Source organism: Equus caballus, chromosome 18 (assembly GCF_041296265.1).
Source record: "Equus caballus isolate H_3958 breed thoroughbred chromosome 18, TB-T2T, whole genome shotgun sequence".
Lineage (NCBI taxonomy): Eukaryota > Metazoa > Chordata > Mammalia > Perissodactyla > Equidae > Equus > Equus caballus.
The window spans coordinates 46416814-46434445 of record NC_091701.1 but is presented as its reverse complement, the minus strand read 5'-3'; the positions used below and the strand labels follow the sequence as shown (position 1 = coordinate 46434445).

The following is a 17632-nucleotide window of genomic DNA, read 5'->3' as shown; positions in this document are numbered from 1 at the left end:
AATGAATATGGGGATTCATTAGCTTGCATGGAGGTAAAGGATTGCCCAAGTAACAACTCTTCCTAGCTAGCATGGCGGTGTGAGGTGGGGAATCTCAAAGCCCCAAGGATTTGAGACTGAAATAGACTATAACACCTGAAATCGGCAAGAATAGGTATATGACACCAACGATCAGTCAAATGCCACAAAAAATTGGTCTGTGTGTTTTCTTTGTCATACCTCTAAGAGATTCCTCATTTCCCTATTAAACAAAGTAATTTCAAATTCCTGTTGATGGTTCAACATGACAGATTCTCATTGTAGCAATAAAAACAATTTCTCATTTATCTAGAGTTTGAACATGATTTTCAATATCCTGAACATAGGAAAAACTTAGATAAATTTTGTTTATGTTCTATGTTCCTGTGCTCAATATACTATGTATATGCTTGTGTCAGAAGTTCAGTACATAGGAGAAGTATGGAGGGATGTTTATCTTTCTCCCTTTGCCCACCAAAGTCTAAATGATTTAGAATTTAATGTAAAACAAAGTGCATAAACTTGATTTTTGATTTGCTGTCAGTAAAGGAGCAATTATTAACTGCACTAAAAAATAATAAATATTAACATGAGAAAGGAGAGAGTAAAATTATAACAATCATATAAAATTATATACAAAAAGCATATGATGGGCACACCATTTGGTGTTTGGGAACAGTTGACAAATGGTTTTATCTTTTGCAATAAGTCAATGTAATGTTGGGAACAATGATTCTTATGCCATGAAGAAAAGCCTAACCTGATTTCCACTTCGGTCCACAAGGCAGAATGATATGTACTATATTTTGCTTCTGTGAAAGCAATTAACATTTTAAAAAAACTAGCCATAAAAGTTACAAACTTTACCTATTTGGAAAACTGGTTTATTTAATACAGATTACTTTCTAACTGCTCTAGACAAAGTATTACTATAGCATTGGTATGAGTTTAATAATACGAAATGAAAATAAGATCTTTAAAATCATTTTGCTTTTTTACATTTTTATAAGTACAATTGTACTTACACTTTTCAATTAAATTGATCAACTCTATTTAAATTCCAAAATAGATGATAAAAATGCAATCATTTGTTTTGATTGTTTCTTAAGAAATGCCAGGTTAAAATAAAGAGAGAAATGTGATTGTTTTCAATACTCAATTATTTTGAGCATTTTCGTTCTATATATTATAACTAATTTTGTTCTTTTCTCTTTTTCATAGGCACCAGAAGTTCAGAAGGACAAATGCAGTGATAATACAACTTAAGGCCTACACATGTGATTTTGAGATGACAACAGTTATTTGTAGATTTTAGACCATGTTCCATACTGCTAGACCGAGTACAACATGTTTGCCCTAAAATCTTTTCCAAGCTTACAATATGGTCTCTCGTTTCAAGCGATGACAAAGACAGACTGGTAATCAGAAAGCAGGAAATTCATTTTTGAAAAATTCTTAAAGATTCCTTTGAAGTGTGATATAACGCCATTTCTTCAAGTACACTGACTGCATACCCTTCAATGACTTGTTTTCACATGACTATTTACTCTTGTACTTTCCAAATTTGATTTGAATTGCATTTACACAAATACATTTTTCTATACATATTTAAAAATCCAGACCATGAACTTACTATACATATGCTGCTGAGATCTGTATGGAAGTTGTATGGCTCCAGCTAATGCAAAAAAGACTTCAAAGTTTTGAGTGAATGTGCATACAGACATAAATTATCCAAGATATTCAAAGCCATAAATTTGCTGCAGGACATATATAGCTCTCTCGTGGGCCGCGGAAGCACAACAATTCTCTTTACTTCACATTTGTCTATTATCACATTTTCTCCAAAAACCGTCACAGGCTCTCCTTCTCTGCCCACACTGTTTTTATTTCTATATTCAGAATGTGCTAACTGGTAGCAGTTGCATTTACAAAGTTAATAGTATTGGACTGCCCGAATGAATTTTAAACAGTTCTTTCCTCCTTCCTATGCTCTTAGAACACACACAGATGCTAGTAGATGCAAACTATGGGCGCAACCTGAGTTAAAAGTAAAAGGAAAAATTTTTTTGTCAAAATTATTGGAATAAATATGGTTGACCACAAGAAAGACTTTATTTGGCTGTTTTAAAAGTATTATTATATATAATCTAATATATACATATATAAAATGTATGTATACGTACATATTTCTAACAAATTTCATATATATAAATGTATATGTTAATATACATTAATACATAAAAATATGCTGTTTGAACAAGAGACAACATATTTCATTCAACGTAAGAAGGAAACTGTTTAAAATATACTATCTTTAAGCTGCAGTTATTACTGGAAGTTTCAAAAGAGAGAGTTTAGAAGAAAATAGCAGTGTTTGCATTTTTTAAAAACTCGCCTAAAAAACATGAATTTCTTTTCCTAAAGTAATCTCAGGATCCTGGATAAATGTCATAATGTCCCCACAGAGTGATAAAGGGCGAGAATCCGGCCCTGAATGACTGCTACAGAGTGATTTCAGAAATATTTGAAATAACTGTCCTTCACTGAAGAGGCCATCCTCCTGTTCTGGTCCGCCCTCCACCCACTCCACCCCTCATTTTTAAATAAAAGATATTGTTGCCAAACTACCAAGTCTTAATCATTATAATAAAATTAACACCCTCTTTTCAGTGTAAAGAAAGTAATTAAGTTTATCTAAACATCTACCAGCTCTTTGTATGGAAGCTTCATAAAACCCACTTCTAAATATCTTATGCAAATATAAAAGCATAAAGTGGTAATTTCATGACTAAACATTATTTTGCCTCTTCATCTTTCAAACATACTTTCATGCACATACAACCTGTAATATAGACAGATGCGCACTTGATGCAAATTAAAATAACATTTCTTCCCATCAACAATGTAACTGCTGAATTGATAGATTTAAAAATTTTAACGACATGGATAAACATAGTCTGATAATGCTGCTTTAAGTTTATTTAAAATACGTTTTCTAAATAAAAAAGCAATATGAACAATAAAAGGGAGTACACATTTGTTTGGCACAGGTCAGACTTTACTATGATGTAATCACACATTTTACAAAAGTGTGATATTTAGTACATGGAAAAAAAAGACTTTCATCCTGCCTGTGACATTTATCAGGATCACTTTACAATCCAGACAACTGAAAGGAAAAAGTCATAGGAAGTTGAACATGTTGAGTCCAAAACAGCATTGTCTACAAAGTCCCCCTCAAATTAATAACAAATAGGAAAGTAGAGGCATTTAAGGATGTAACCCAAAAATAAGAAATTATTTCTCTACTAAGGTGTTTAGCAATAAAACACAGAATGAAAACTTCCAAAACCAAACCGTCTCTTAAAATGAAATGAAATTATAACTTATTAAAACTGTCCTTATGACGTTGTGTGGGATATGAACAAAAGAACTCCATTATTTAATTCCAGATACCTCACAAGAATTTTAGGATAGGAACCCAGATCTTATTTAAAATACATTTCTTAAAAAAGTGAAAATCCTCTAAAAGTTGTAAGTCCTGATATTTATCTAAAATCTTCAACCCAGATATCTCTCTGCAATCAGAAACTTTCCAAAAAAATTGGAATTATTTAGAAGACCAAACCCAATTTTTTCTCACATGAAATTATTCCATTGGAACAAAACACCCATGTTTCAAATTGAGAAAACATTAAGAAGATTTAATAATCTAGTTAAGGCATGCTGAAAACCGAGAACGCCCTGCCAATTTCCACATTGAATTAAAACAGCCAATCCTCAGCAGTGTCTTTTATGGAAATAAAATCAGGCGCATCATGAAATCTGTCACCGTACCTGCGTGCACTTTAAGCGACTACGGCACATACGCTGTAAAATCTTCACTCTGAGAAATCAACCACAGTGCATTTAACTGCTGCAAAACACTGCTGCAGAGGAGTCCAGGGCATTTTTTTTTCGGGCAACTGATCCAGCTTTCCACCAGCCCTGTGACCTTTGAACTCCCTTCTGCCCCCCCTCCTCTCGTTTCTGCAGTCAAAGCCTCAGAGCTGGTCTCATTTGCATAAGGCTCAGGCAGCCCTCCAGCAGCTGAGACGGAATGCTGGGTAAGGAATTGTGGAACCGCAGTTCTGCCAGAATACCTGAATCACCGGAGAGCCGGAATCCGCGCGGGGGAGTGGGCACGGATTTCACCCGGCTGTCAGCATCACAGCCCCCCGTGTCTATTAATGGAGAAGTGTTTTTAACCCTTTGTTTTAAAGTCCTGCTTCCCCTCCTCCCCACCAAAAGAAGCTGTCAGCAGCGACTATGGTAACCAAGGAAACCCAAATAGTCAAATACTTCATTTAAATACATGTGGAAGGCCAATTTAAAATTTTCATTAACTTCTCTTGTTTTTGAAACATAGCTATTTCTTTTCCATGGGAATACATATTGCACGCATAATCAGGGACATGGGGTATTTCTTTTTTGTTGTGGTTTAAACAGCATCTTACAGGCATAAATTTATTTTAGTTACTAGACAAATACATGAAGTCACTATAGTAATTCTATAAAACGTTAAATGTGTCCTGGTGTCTTAAAGACGATCATCCTAAATGGTGTCCAAGAAATTAATTGTAAGGAATTTAGGTCCCAGGATGCCTTTAAAACAATACAGCAGTAAAAATATACAGCGAACTTAAACTATGTATTTAAATCTAAAGATTCTTGTAGCAGTAATGCTTGCCTGCCTTTGGCAAAGATGTTCAATGTTCTGCTATTATTTGCTAGAATTATTTCTTCCCTTGCCTTCCTACACACAACAGTCTCTCCATTTAAAACATAAACTTCTCTATTGCTCATAAACCTAAGAAGTGGTTATTTTCGAGATACAGAAGGTCATGTGTGTACATATTTTTATAAATACACATGAAAGCACATATTCTCCTTTTCTAAACGGTAAGTCAATGGAAATAGGCATCACCACATAATCCATTCTTCTTTTTAAAATTAAGCTAATTTGTTTTTGTCCATTAGTGAGTGAATAATATCTATGAAATGAGGTTTTATGCAATAATATTTTCCATCTATCAAAAGAAATAGAACATGAAAAATAAAAGGCACACAACAGATTAATGTAGGTATGTAATATATTACTATAGTTAAACATAAATGCATTAAATGCATTGTCCTAGGAGCTAGCATTATTATTTCAAAATTTTCTTATTTAAAAAATTTTTTATTTAAATAATTAAATATTCCAAACCTTCCTCTTGCAGTATACCAAAAGACATCAATAAATTCTGAGTGATATATTACCCCATTTATAAGACATGTAAACTATTGCAATACAGGATTTTTTAGTACTTAAAAAATAAATTTGAAGCTTTTTATTTGAGCTATTTATTAGTAGTATCCTGCTTTATATTATTTCTGCATATATGGAAGATAAGAAGTTATTGGATGAATTTTTCTTACCCATAAATTTTTAAATAGCATAAATAACTTTTCAGTTTACTATAATCATATAAACCTTTCTCTATCACATCTTACTACATCAACAATTGAATCACCTTGGGTCAATTCAAGTGCATCCTTCATATTACACACTGCAAATATCTTGCAAAGTTTTTGTTTAAGGCAAAACACATCAGCCCATCCTAACTGAAATCCAAACAGAAGGAAGTCTTGGAGTAATTTATAAAATCACTGACCTGTTCAAATAGCTGTAGTCTTAGTCCTTGCACTCTTTATTCATTAGAATCCAAAATAAATTGATTATCATTTTAGAATATGTGTCAGCATCACCGAGGGCACTGTTCTTCCTGGTTCAGCGGAATCGTCTTAAATTTGCCAGCCCTGTGTTTTATTGCTGGTACCGTATGCTTTATTGTTCAGCGACAAGAGCTTCACTCTGCACAAAGCCTCATTACCTACTGCTTGCTGCACGGCATCAGCCTCACTGAGGCTGCCTATACGTGATCACATGGGAGTTTTGTCTGAGAAAGCCAGGCATGCCACTGACTTCACTGTGTCTATGGATATTTTTATCAGCTGAGGTCTGCTAGGAGGAAGGAATAACAGATTATGAAGCTGCTCTAAGTCATTAACGCAGCACAACTTATGGAAATCCCTTCACAAGATTTTTTTTATTATAGAAAACGTTTGAGCAGACGTTCAAAAGAAGTTAACTAGATTTTATTTTAATAAGAGACTGAATAATAATTTAAGGAAGGGGAACTAGCAAAAGGCTGTTTCCTACCTTCTGCTTTCTGAAAGTACTTTTGTAAAATGTTATAAAGAGCCTGGCTCAACTGAATAATCTGACAGTGTGTTTTAACCTTTAGATGGCTGGTGTGTCTCTTTCTTGGAGGTTATTTTCTAAAAGGATAAGTGGCTGTTTGCCTCAAACTCTCCTCGAGGAAAATCTCCATCACTAATAGATACTATAAATGAATAAAAATAAAGACATTCTAATTACTTTTGATAAAGTAGATGAGAGGGAGAGTCCCTTTTATTGATGTATGTAAATGAGGAAGATGATTAATTTATCTTCTCAAAAGATGACACATTCTTACAACAGCTGACTTAAAAGAACAATGGAGATTTCATTGTAAAGATATGAAGGACATGTGGTTCATATTAATTCTTAAAATCGCGGTAACTTATTTTAGACAGCTTCCCTCAGTAAAGCATACAGTTTACCTTATCTGATTTCAGTGTTATCAAGTAGTTTCAGAGATGACTACTCAACATATACAGGGGTTTTCTGATGTATAGATATCAAATTAATATATATACATATATATGAGTATGTGTATATGTGTCTATACACATATATATGTATGTGTTGTATATATATCTATATATACACACACGTGTATATATTTATACACACACACACACAGATTATCTTTCTAAAATATTAAAAAAAATAATTACCTAAAATTATTTCTCAGAGTTTGAAAATAAATTGTGGACTTCCAAATGAAAAAACCATTTACTTATTGGAATTTGATGAAAAAAATTGATTTCTTATCTCTTTAATAATCTGTCTAAATTGAATTGGTAATTGAAAGCTTGTTGCTTGTTAATGTCAGTGGAAATCTTATGACAAATACATGAAAAGTGTAACAAAGAGCACAGAGGGAAAAGTCAGAAACACTGTAAATGAAAAGCAGAAAACAAATTTTCGGTATAGTTAGATATATAGTACATTTTAATAGTGTTTCTAAATAATACAGTAATCTTAAAAATAGTAAATATATATACCTACTTAAGCTTTCCATTGAAATTAATTATTTTCTGGAAATAATTATAACTTAAAAATTTTCTGTGTCAACTGAAATTTTTAAAAATAATTTTAAGCCAGAATAGGGAATTGTGGCTATATAGTCCGGTCTTGATGATTTAACATCAGTCTTTATAATATTTTTTTGTAGGGTTAGCATTGACTTAGAATGTTTCATGGCTTAAATAAAAGTCTTTCGGTGGATTTTTCTTAACATTGAAAAAAATATTCAGATATGTTGCAAATGCCACCATTTTAATGCATTTGTTGCAAAATGCTCATATTCATTTTTTCCTCTGCACACAAGAGCTGTGCTAAAGCTACAAAATCTTGGGGCATTAAAAGAAAAAGGAAAACAGAGCGTCCCTGGCTTATGTATGCCTCTGGGTTCTTAAAGATATGTACATTCTAGCTAATATCTTTGATGATGTCATCATGTTAATGTACAAGGAAATAAACAAAAGGCAGCCATTTTTCTCTTACTGCATCACTTCAAAAACAGTGAAATAAAATGGTTGCCAAATGGAGGGGAAGAATCAGCAGAAAACTAAGTTACTTCCAAATTCTTGGGAGAGGGAGGGGGAAGGAGTGTGAAATTGGACATTAAAAACCATATATATGCAAATTTTGTATGGATGTATGTAAAGAAATAATTTATAATAAGAAAGAACTATAAATAAATACAAGGAATATAGAAATAGCTAGCAACTAAAACAAATTACCAGTAGAATAATGAGTCTCCAGTGGAAAGACTAGAGTCTATAAACTTAATGTATTAAATGTAAGGGCCTATTAAATTGATTAACATTGAAAAAAGTATTTAAAGGTGGACAACAGAGCTAGAGAGATCTAGAAAGAGACAGAATGATCAGGAAATAGTAATAATCTTCCCAGGACTACTATTGTCTTAAATGACTTTGGTGAGTTATTCTAGCATCTTATGCCTTAGTTTTCCAGTCTGCAAAACAAAAACAGAAAAGTCATTGGAAAGCATGTTATGGAAAATATACAGCAATATTTTTGTACTACAATTCCCTAAATTGGCTTTAACCAAGCATTGTCAACTAATATTACTAAAATGAGAAGAGATGATGTAAAATTCTAGTGATTGTTTAAAAGAATTTTAAAATGCTTTATTCTAATAGCAGAAACAAACAAATGTAGTAAGTAGATAGGACTTCTGGAAACAAAAGGTGATTTTTTTCTAATACATGCAGAAAAAATAAATTTAGTAAGTAATTTGAAACAAATCTCATAAAATTGCCTCAAGATTAAAACAAATTACAAAATATACTCATCCTTCCAATGAAAATTCTGGAACTCTCTGTCAGCAACATGACAAGAGAATTGCAGCAGAGTTTCTGATTTTCACATTACACAATGAACAACGGTGCCTCTGCTTATATAACAGTTTCATCAGCCAAGAGGTCTTTAGATTTGAAATTACCAGAGAAGCACAAGATCACAGTTTAAAGAAACAAATTCCATCCAAGATTTAAAAAATGTTTTAATTTACTTTGTAATATTAAAAGCTTTGATTTGAAAAAAATATTTTGATTCTTGCTAGAGTCTTATTAGCTTGGTTTTTCTCTAAAGACAAAGATGCATCATAGAATAATTTTGTTTACTCCCTTTTTCTACAAAATAACTAAAACTTATCAGAAGTATCCAAATTGTTTGCTACCCAACTCATGCAGTAATTTGGGCGTAGACATGCTAAATGGATGATCCCTTGAACATTCTACTGCATGAAGAAAGATGGAGATTTACTGGTACGTCACCTGTGTTTCCTAGGTCTGTATTAATTGGCATGTATACTAGTGCCTCCTGTTGGATTTACCTTTTATTAGGCTGGATTTTCTTGCTCCTTTTCATCTTCCTTTACAACACATTCAGAGAAGTCAAAAGCTTGGCCATATCTACCTCAAAATTCAGGACCAATTCAATTCAATTGAACAAACATTTATTGAGAGGTTACCATGTACCAAGCTCTGAAACAGTTGCTAGGGATACAAAAATGAAAGACACACTGTTTCCAAGAAGATTATAGTCTGTCTAGCCAAAAAAAAAAAAAAAAAAAAATTGCTGAACACATTATGGGAGCGTGGTAAAGCAGGAACATACTTTTTAAATTTGAATATTCTACTGACTTAACATGTGTTTCATGTACAATCAATACAACGTATTTATTTTCAATATTGTTTCATAAAATCAAAGTCATTATTGTAACCAAAAATCATTTATCAAATGTCAAATATATATATGATAGCTGCAAATTCTATGCTATCCTTCTCATCAAGAGATTGAGTCTAATTTCCCTCACCTTTATTTTAAGTTAGTCTTAATGATTTGCTTAACCAATGGAGGCTGTAGAAGTGATGTTCTGGAGATTCCAAGGCTAGTTCCTGAGAAACTTTTCACTTGAGCATCTTGGAACATTTTCTCCAGCAGCCTTGAGCTGCCATGTAAGAGGGTTGACTATCCCGAGGCTGCCATGATGGAGAAGCCACATATAGGCACTCGGGTCAATAGTCCCACAACTGATCCCAGCATTCTAGCCATCCCTGATGCCTGATACATGTGTAAAGCCATCTTGGACCCTCCAAACCCACCCAACCACCAACTGGACACCACGAAGAGATCCTAGTTGTCACTAAGTGAAGAAGAATCACTTAGCTGAGCTTTTCTAAAATTCTTATCCTATAGAATTCATAAGACATAATAAAATGTTTGCTGTTTTAAGCTACTAAGTATTGTGGTAGTTACTCAGCAATTGATAACTGGAACCTATTTACACGTGTCTCACAGAGGCAATGTAATAAAACTAAAAGTACCTGAAAGGGCAGTCTGATATACATATTCAATGAAATCAGTGAATTTCATTCAATGAAATGGATGCACTTAATGAGTGTATTAAAAGAAAATGCAACTTAGGAGGATGGAGAAAAAGAAGCAAAAAGATGCAGGGAGTGTCCAAAGCAAAGAAGACTGAGTTTTCTGAGAAGAGTGTCTGGCAGGAATGGGGTTTCTGAACTACTAGGAAAGAGATCGCATAAGTAGCTGGGAGAAAAGGGAATTTCCAGTTGCAAAATGATACTTTGGGAAAAGCCCAGAAACAAGGGCAAGAACTTTACTAACTATAATGAGAGGAACTTTGAGAAAATTTGGGTGACAGGAGATTTAGGCATGTGTTGGAAAGCTGAAGGAGAAAAAGGAAGTCTGAGGTTCCTTCTTGGAGTGCTCTAAAGCTTGAGGTGAGGAGATTTTTGCAATGTATAAGATGTGAAATCACCAAGGCATCAGGAAAGAGGTTTGGTCAAAGTGATGAATAAAAAAGACGTCTTTGACAGTTGAGGAGTGGCTAGATGGGTGGGGCACTGAGACGGCAGCAGGGAGGCTGATGAAGAGGAGGTAGAAAGAAATGATGAAAGCCTGAACTGAAGGTAGTAACCGAGCAATGAGGAGAAAGGAACTCATCATAGAAGAAGGAATATTTAAAATTGGTTAGATAAGCTGGTCTCCGATCTCATTTATAGCCTTGAAAGTCTCTGGTTCTGTGATTCAGCTACCAATTAGATCTGACAAGTAGAGAGCATTACACCAGTTTTGTTAGACAAATTCAGTAATTTCACAGGTGTTTTGATTTGTATTGGCCTCGGGCTGTCAATTTTCAAATATTGTGAAAAATTATTATTATCAAATATTGTTACTGTTGTGTTTAGGCTGCAAAGACTGTAAAACAACAGGATCTTCCTTAAATAAAGTACACAGTGGAGAGTATATTTCTTTCTTGTGTTTGATTTCTAAGTTAGGAAAAAAATGTAGGGAAAAGACAAATATATCTTAGTTTTGCAAAGATTAATAAGAGATAATTTTGGATAATGCAAACTAAGATTTAAAACATACACACACACACACACACACACACGCATGCACACCATACCTATTAAAGTAAACAAGCCTTTGGAGTTTTATCCTTTTGATTCTTCATTCTATCTGGACATTAGACTACCAAAGTAGCAGATGTTGAGTTAAGCGGCCAGTAACCGGCCACTAAGAATGATGCAGGTTAAATGTTAGGAATAGCGCTGTAATTGCTGCTCCTGCATACACAATATGTATATAAATCATTTGAACATGGCTGTAAAGAAGTCTTTATGCAAAATGGCCCAGAGAAGAAAGTAGCCAGATTTTCCCCCACCCTCCTGTCTCTTCATCACCACAAAGGCATCAGAAAACAGCATTTATCAAGAGAAAAGAGTAAATGAAGCAAACCTCCTCTCTGAGAACACAATGGAGACATTTATTTCTTAGTGACCATTAAAGTTGATTATAATGATTTCTTCTCATGCAGGATTGGATGTCTAACCTGGGACAAAACAAAATATGGAGGAAAACAGCATATGCAGAAGTCAAACATAATCTGAGCAGGTGGGGAAAAAAACCCCATAATTTAATAGGACCAGTCGCTTTTCCATGTCAAGGGGAAGGTTGCTCTATAATTAAAAGGGCTATGACACTGCTTCTGGAGTCAAGGCACAAGAAAAAGAGCTTCCTGTATTTTAGTTCACCAACACAACTCCGCAAATACTTGGCTAATAGATTGAATCTACTTTGATTTGTACAACAGAGATATACAGAAACAGCTTTGGCATATTATTTACCTGAGTTCATTCATTCATTCACTCACTCATACATTTATTCGTTTTACATTCACTGAGTACTATGTGCTCAGAACCTGGTTCAGTACTCTGACAGGTTAGAGAGGTGAATAAGTCACAGTCTACAAGCTAAATGGCTCTCCATCTAGAGGTGAAGACAGAGAGAAATGGATAGTTACAGCATAATAGGATAAGTTCTATAATCGAAGAATATATAAAAACATAAAGACAGGAGTGAACAATACTATATAAAAATAGCTAATAGTGATCAGACACTTATTAGGACCATAGTGTTTTATTTGACATATATTAATTAACTCATATAACCGCTGCAACACACCTATGAGGTAACTACTTTTACCATCTCCATTTCGCAGATGAAACAACTGACGCACAGACTGGTTAAGTGACTTGCCAATGTGACATTCAGTATCCAAACCCAGGTAGTATGGCTTTAATGCAGTGTGACTCTACTGGGAACATGTTACCTAAGGTAGCCATGGTGGGCTTCAGAGAAGAGGTGACACGGAAAATAAATCTTAAGGGATGAGTAGGAGTTCTTTTGTGGTAAAGGAGAGGAGTATTCTAGGCAGAAGGGCTAGAATATATACAGATTCTGAGGCAGGACCAATGTCTGCGTGAAGGAAACTAAAAATTTCCCTGAGAAAATGATAAGATTATTTGATCTTGATGGGACTGTGCATTTGTAATGCTGGGATGTTTGGAACTCACAGTAAGTTTGTACTCATATGGGTTATTTAAGTGGGTTGATTACAACCGTGTTTTGTTAGGTAATTCTGGAGAATGAATTGGAGAGAGGGCCTGGAAGAAGGAAAACCAAATGAGACTGTTGAACTATCCCAGAAAAAAGTTGTAAAGCTCTGAATGAAGACAGTGGCAGCCCTGAGGATGGAGAGGAAAGACATTGTAAATCAACGAATATTTAAGCTGAGAGTGAGGGAGAACACTGAATCTGGGAGTTTTAATTTGGGAGACATCATGGATGATGATACCATGAACCAAGATTACAAATACAAGAGGAAGTTTAAATATGGAGCCATTCAACGGTAAACATTGAATGCTTACTGTGCACCAGGCAAGAGTATAGTTTCTAAGGATACAAAGATGCCATTTTGGCTTCTGAGAGTTCAATGCCTGGCGAGGAGCTCATAGATAAAATCTATCACCCAGGTACACAATTCCCTCCATCACAGCTAAATTTTAAGAGTATAGAACTTCAGTCAGTGGCCTGATTAAAGGTTAAGAAAGAACAAAGAATGACTACCTTTTGTCACAATAAGACTTCAAATCTGGAATAGCATTGATTGTGGTGCTCATATAAGAAAACTATATAAAAGTGTTCTATGCAGATTAAAATCATGATCTGGATCACAAAATCCACCTCCATCCTTTCTATTAATCATACAACATGAAGAATACAAGAAATAAATTAGATTTCTCCTTTAGGCAAATGTTTTAATGAGCTTAATCCAGTGGCTTGCTATTAATGCTAGGGACTGACTTCTTTGAAATGAGGTATGCATTTTCTTTCCTGTTCATACAGTCAGCTTCCTATTTAGTATTCATTATTCATATCTATTTTTATCAAAGAGCACTATTGCATGAAACCATGATTCAAGCATGTTTGGCTTTAATTTTTATCCACGGAGGAAAGGAAATTATACACTGTTATTGTACTGGTATATGATTGTTCTGTACACATGTGATCATAGTGCATATGTGTTCCTTCATATTAGAAGGTGGTGCTATTAATTTGGGAGGTAATAGGACAGATATCTCTTTCACACCTGTTTTTGGTTTATAACATCAACATGTCATTGAGGAAAAACCATAGCCTTGTAAATTAACTAGTAAAAACAAGTTTTGATCACAGTCTTAATAAAGTCTATGTAGATATTCTAAGAATTTCTTATGTGAATACAAAGCACGTGGGATTAAGACTAGAAAGAAGTGTACATACATTTTATCTGAATATTATGACCCCTGGTAACTTTAGCCAATAACAGTAGATGCCACAGCAATTGCTTCTCTTTGGCGCCATAGCATGATTTGGATCTTTGCCTGTTTAATTACTGATAGTTATCTACGGAACATGCAATTACGATGGCTGAGACAAAATTGGGCATTATATTGCTACTGTTTCCCACCCATTCACAGTGAGGTGACAGTAATGTTGTCTACATATGTTTGTTCCATTGTATTTACACAATATTTCTTTGACCTAGGAAGTCTACGTTGCTCCGTTTCCCTATTACTCTAATTTATTATATGCTATGGCGACATGGAACCAGGTAGCAGCAATAGATTTATAGTTTAATGGACTACAGGAAGAATGAGGCTTTTAAATACAAAGATATTTCAAGAAACCATACTTACAATAAAACTTGAAGTCACCTAAATATACTTAATATATATTTATCAACATAGGAGAATATCAGACAGCCATTAAAATCAGAATCATTATTACTATATAAAGACAATAAAAATGTTTAAAAAATAATAATTAGTGAAAAAATTTACCAGAAATATAAACACATATGATTACAACTGAGATGTGCAGAAGAAGACTGGGGTGGAATTAAAGGAATTAAGGGATTATGTGTAAGTATAAAGCAATATACACACTGTGATCTCAATATTTTAAATATATAAACTTAAAATAATTGGAAAATAGAATCAAAATCATAATAGTTGTCTCTTGGACGTTAGGTAGTAGGTGATTTTGATTTTCAACTTTGGCTTTTTAAATATTTCACGAGTGTTCTGTTTCCTGATACTAATACAATATAAAATTTTATAAGATTAGAATTGTTATTATATTGAGATTAATTATGCTAAAATTAATTTCATAATAAGAAAAACAGATAAAAATAAGAATATTGTTAAATAATTTCAACTGCTGTAAGTTGAAGCTTTTAGATACCAAGGAAATTGAACTCTGCCTCCACACTCCACTTTTAGGCTGGATTTGACACTGATGCCATCCTGTCTCCTAGGCTCCCTAAGGACATCATTGATTTTGAGTGATAAACAGATTCCTTTTCAACTTTTTCTTCAAGCAACCCCACACTATGGTGCTTTTCTAAATTCGCTTTTGAGGCTCTACAAGGAGCTTCCCCTATCTACTCTCACTCCTTCTCTAAGTGGCAACGGACCAAAAGGGGTGATTAGAGGTGGCACAATAAGGTGTCAGTCAGTAACACTACTCTTGCCCAGCTGCTGAGCCCTATATTATGATAAATTATTTTACTTGCCTGGAGGAGAGAGATTGTATTTTCACAAAAGAATGGTAAAAGCACTAAAGAGATAAGATAATATTTAAATTGGAGGATAATCTTGAGAATTCAAAAAGAAATCTGTAGCTCGCCATTATATAGTTCCAGTTGAAATTTAACAGCAGAAAAGCTGGAAAGCCCAGCGTGAAAGCATCTAATTGGAAAAATATACCAATATACTTGGTTGGCATACTAAGTCTTCCTTGTGCCTGAAGGGCGCCTATGATGCAAAAGTCCAGCAGTAGAACTCTTGCTTTCTTGCAATTCCAGAAAGAGATGATGTTGAAGCCATCTAAACCTAGACATACTATCAGTGGGTTTTGTTATGATTATTAATTGTACACTGAAAAAGAACCAATCATAACATAGTTGGAGAGTGTTTCCCAGGCGACTATTTGAGGGGCAACTTTTAATCTGTGTTGACCAATAAATCTTTGGCTATAAATAGGAGAGTCTGAGATAGAAGCCTGTTCCCAGTCCACAGCACAGTATTAACTGTAAGGTGGTCCTCTGATTTCTTCCACTGTCTTCTTCCCTTCTTCAGGTGAACTCTTGCTCAAAAGCCTCTCTGTAAAACCTATTTCCATATCCTTTGTACGTGGGAAGAAAAGGTCATTCCTTTCTCACTCTTCCATGTTTCTTCATTTATTACTCTACTATACATTTTATGCCATCATACCGTAGTAATGTGTTTGTATGTCTAGAAAGTTACCAATAAGCCGAGATCTCAAAAATAAAGCCTCTGCCTTGTTCATATTTATATCCTTAGAGCCTACCACAAGGCTTTCATATTAGACATGATCAGCGTTATTGAACAAGTTCTTGCAAAAAGTGTTTTTAAAATACAGACATAAAGTGTACACAAGCTTTTAGATAGCTATCTTTAGAATGGCTGATAATGCTGGTAACATGCAGGTTGTTATTCAGAGGACAGAATTATTGTTGTTTAATACCAGCTTCCAATTTGTGTCTTTTGAGCTTATCTAACTAAAAAGCAGATGAAAAGCAGGAGCTATTGCACACCCTTCCTCCCCCCACCCCCACACCAGGGTTATGAGAATTGGATCAGACAGGATATCTTGCAAAATCTCTCTTCTTGTAGCCGTTCCACAGCTGGTAACACATTTTCAGCCTTGTTAAAGATTTCTCCAACTGATAAAACTTCTTGGGCCTTTTCTTCAAGTACCAATCATCATTACTACTGCCTCTGCCAATGATTTTTCTCTCCCCTCTTTTTCCTTCAAGTACAGAAAAGATGCGCTTCCATTGTTCCCGCGTCCAAGAGCAGTCCCTGTCCTTTGCACATACTTATTTATGTAACACAGTCTCTTTGAAGCCACAGGTAGATTTCTTTCAGAGTGCAGAAACTTCACACCACGTGTAGTTCAGGCTTTGCTAACGGGCCTTCACAAACATTTTCACATTTTGAATCAACATATCTGCCAATATGTAAGCCATTTTAAGAATACTATTTCTGTCAACAGAAGCTTTCTGTGTTAAATTAAATTATGTAAGATAGACTAAAATGTCCATGTGTTAATACTACATATAGAAGAGCTTTTTCTTTATATTCATTCAACATTAATTTCACTAGACTTTAACAGTCATTAACATAAGAAATACTTATTGAGACATTGATTGATAACGAGAACCCCTCCCACTCCCCATCAAACCTACAACAGATGGACCAGAAAGAAAAAGGGTTTACAAAGTAGAAATTCCTTACTAAGTTTTTGTCTACCACAATTGTCTATTCTTTCCACTTGAGGCAAGGAACATACTGTGCTGTGGAAAATAGTAATATTTCAGTTTAGTTGTGGAGAATATCGTAGCACAAAAGAGATTATAGTGTGGCCTGTACTGCAACAATTTTAGCATTGGCATTAAAATCCAAGAAGAGACAGTAAATGTAATTTTATAATATTTGTAGAGAGAACAAAATCCAAATGAACAATCCACTTTTGGATTTAGTGAATATATTGCCAAAATTGAAATGACTTTTTGTAAACTATCAAGAACACAGAATAAACAGAAGAATTATTACTGAGTTGGAAAAGTAAGAAATTATTCTTGGAGAGGAAGAAAAAAGCTCTCAACCATTCTCCCTTTATGAGTCCAATATCATATGGTCTTTTAGGGGGGTTGTGCTGCCTAACTTGAATTTATTCAACCTTTAGATGGAATTGAATTTTCTTCTGAGATGTTTTAAACATTTTGTTTCATTCTTAAGTAACCATGCAAGGTAGAAGGACCACTTGTAACTTTATCACGTTTTACTGACTGGAAAAGTAAGGCATAAATATTTCAAGCGACCACTTTCTTAGCTTAGACTAATGCTCTTTTCACTCAAGCGCTCTGGCTTTTTATTATTAACTGCAGAA

The 17632-nt window shown here is 34.3% G+C and overlaps 1 protein-coding gene across 4 annotated transcripts in view; it reads right to left on the bottom strand.

The window, feature by feature from the left end:
* CSRNP3 (cysteine and serine rich nuclear protein 3) overlaps window positions 1-17632 on the bottom strand; it is a 185893-nt gene that overhangs the window by 84243 nt on the left and 84018 nt on the right. Inside the window, exon 1 of one of the 4 annotated variants that reach the window (XM_001496003.5) lies at window positions 5718-6142. The exons of 2 other annotated variants lie outside the window; for them this stretch is intronic. The gene's annotated coding sequence lies outside the window, so the exon portion shown is untranslated. Of the gene's footprint in view, window positions 1-3858; window positions 4079-5717; window positions 6143-17632 lie in introns of those variants that run through there. One more of the 4 variants, XM_023623065.2, reaches the window with a different exon arrangement.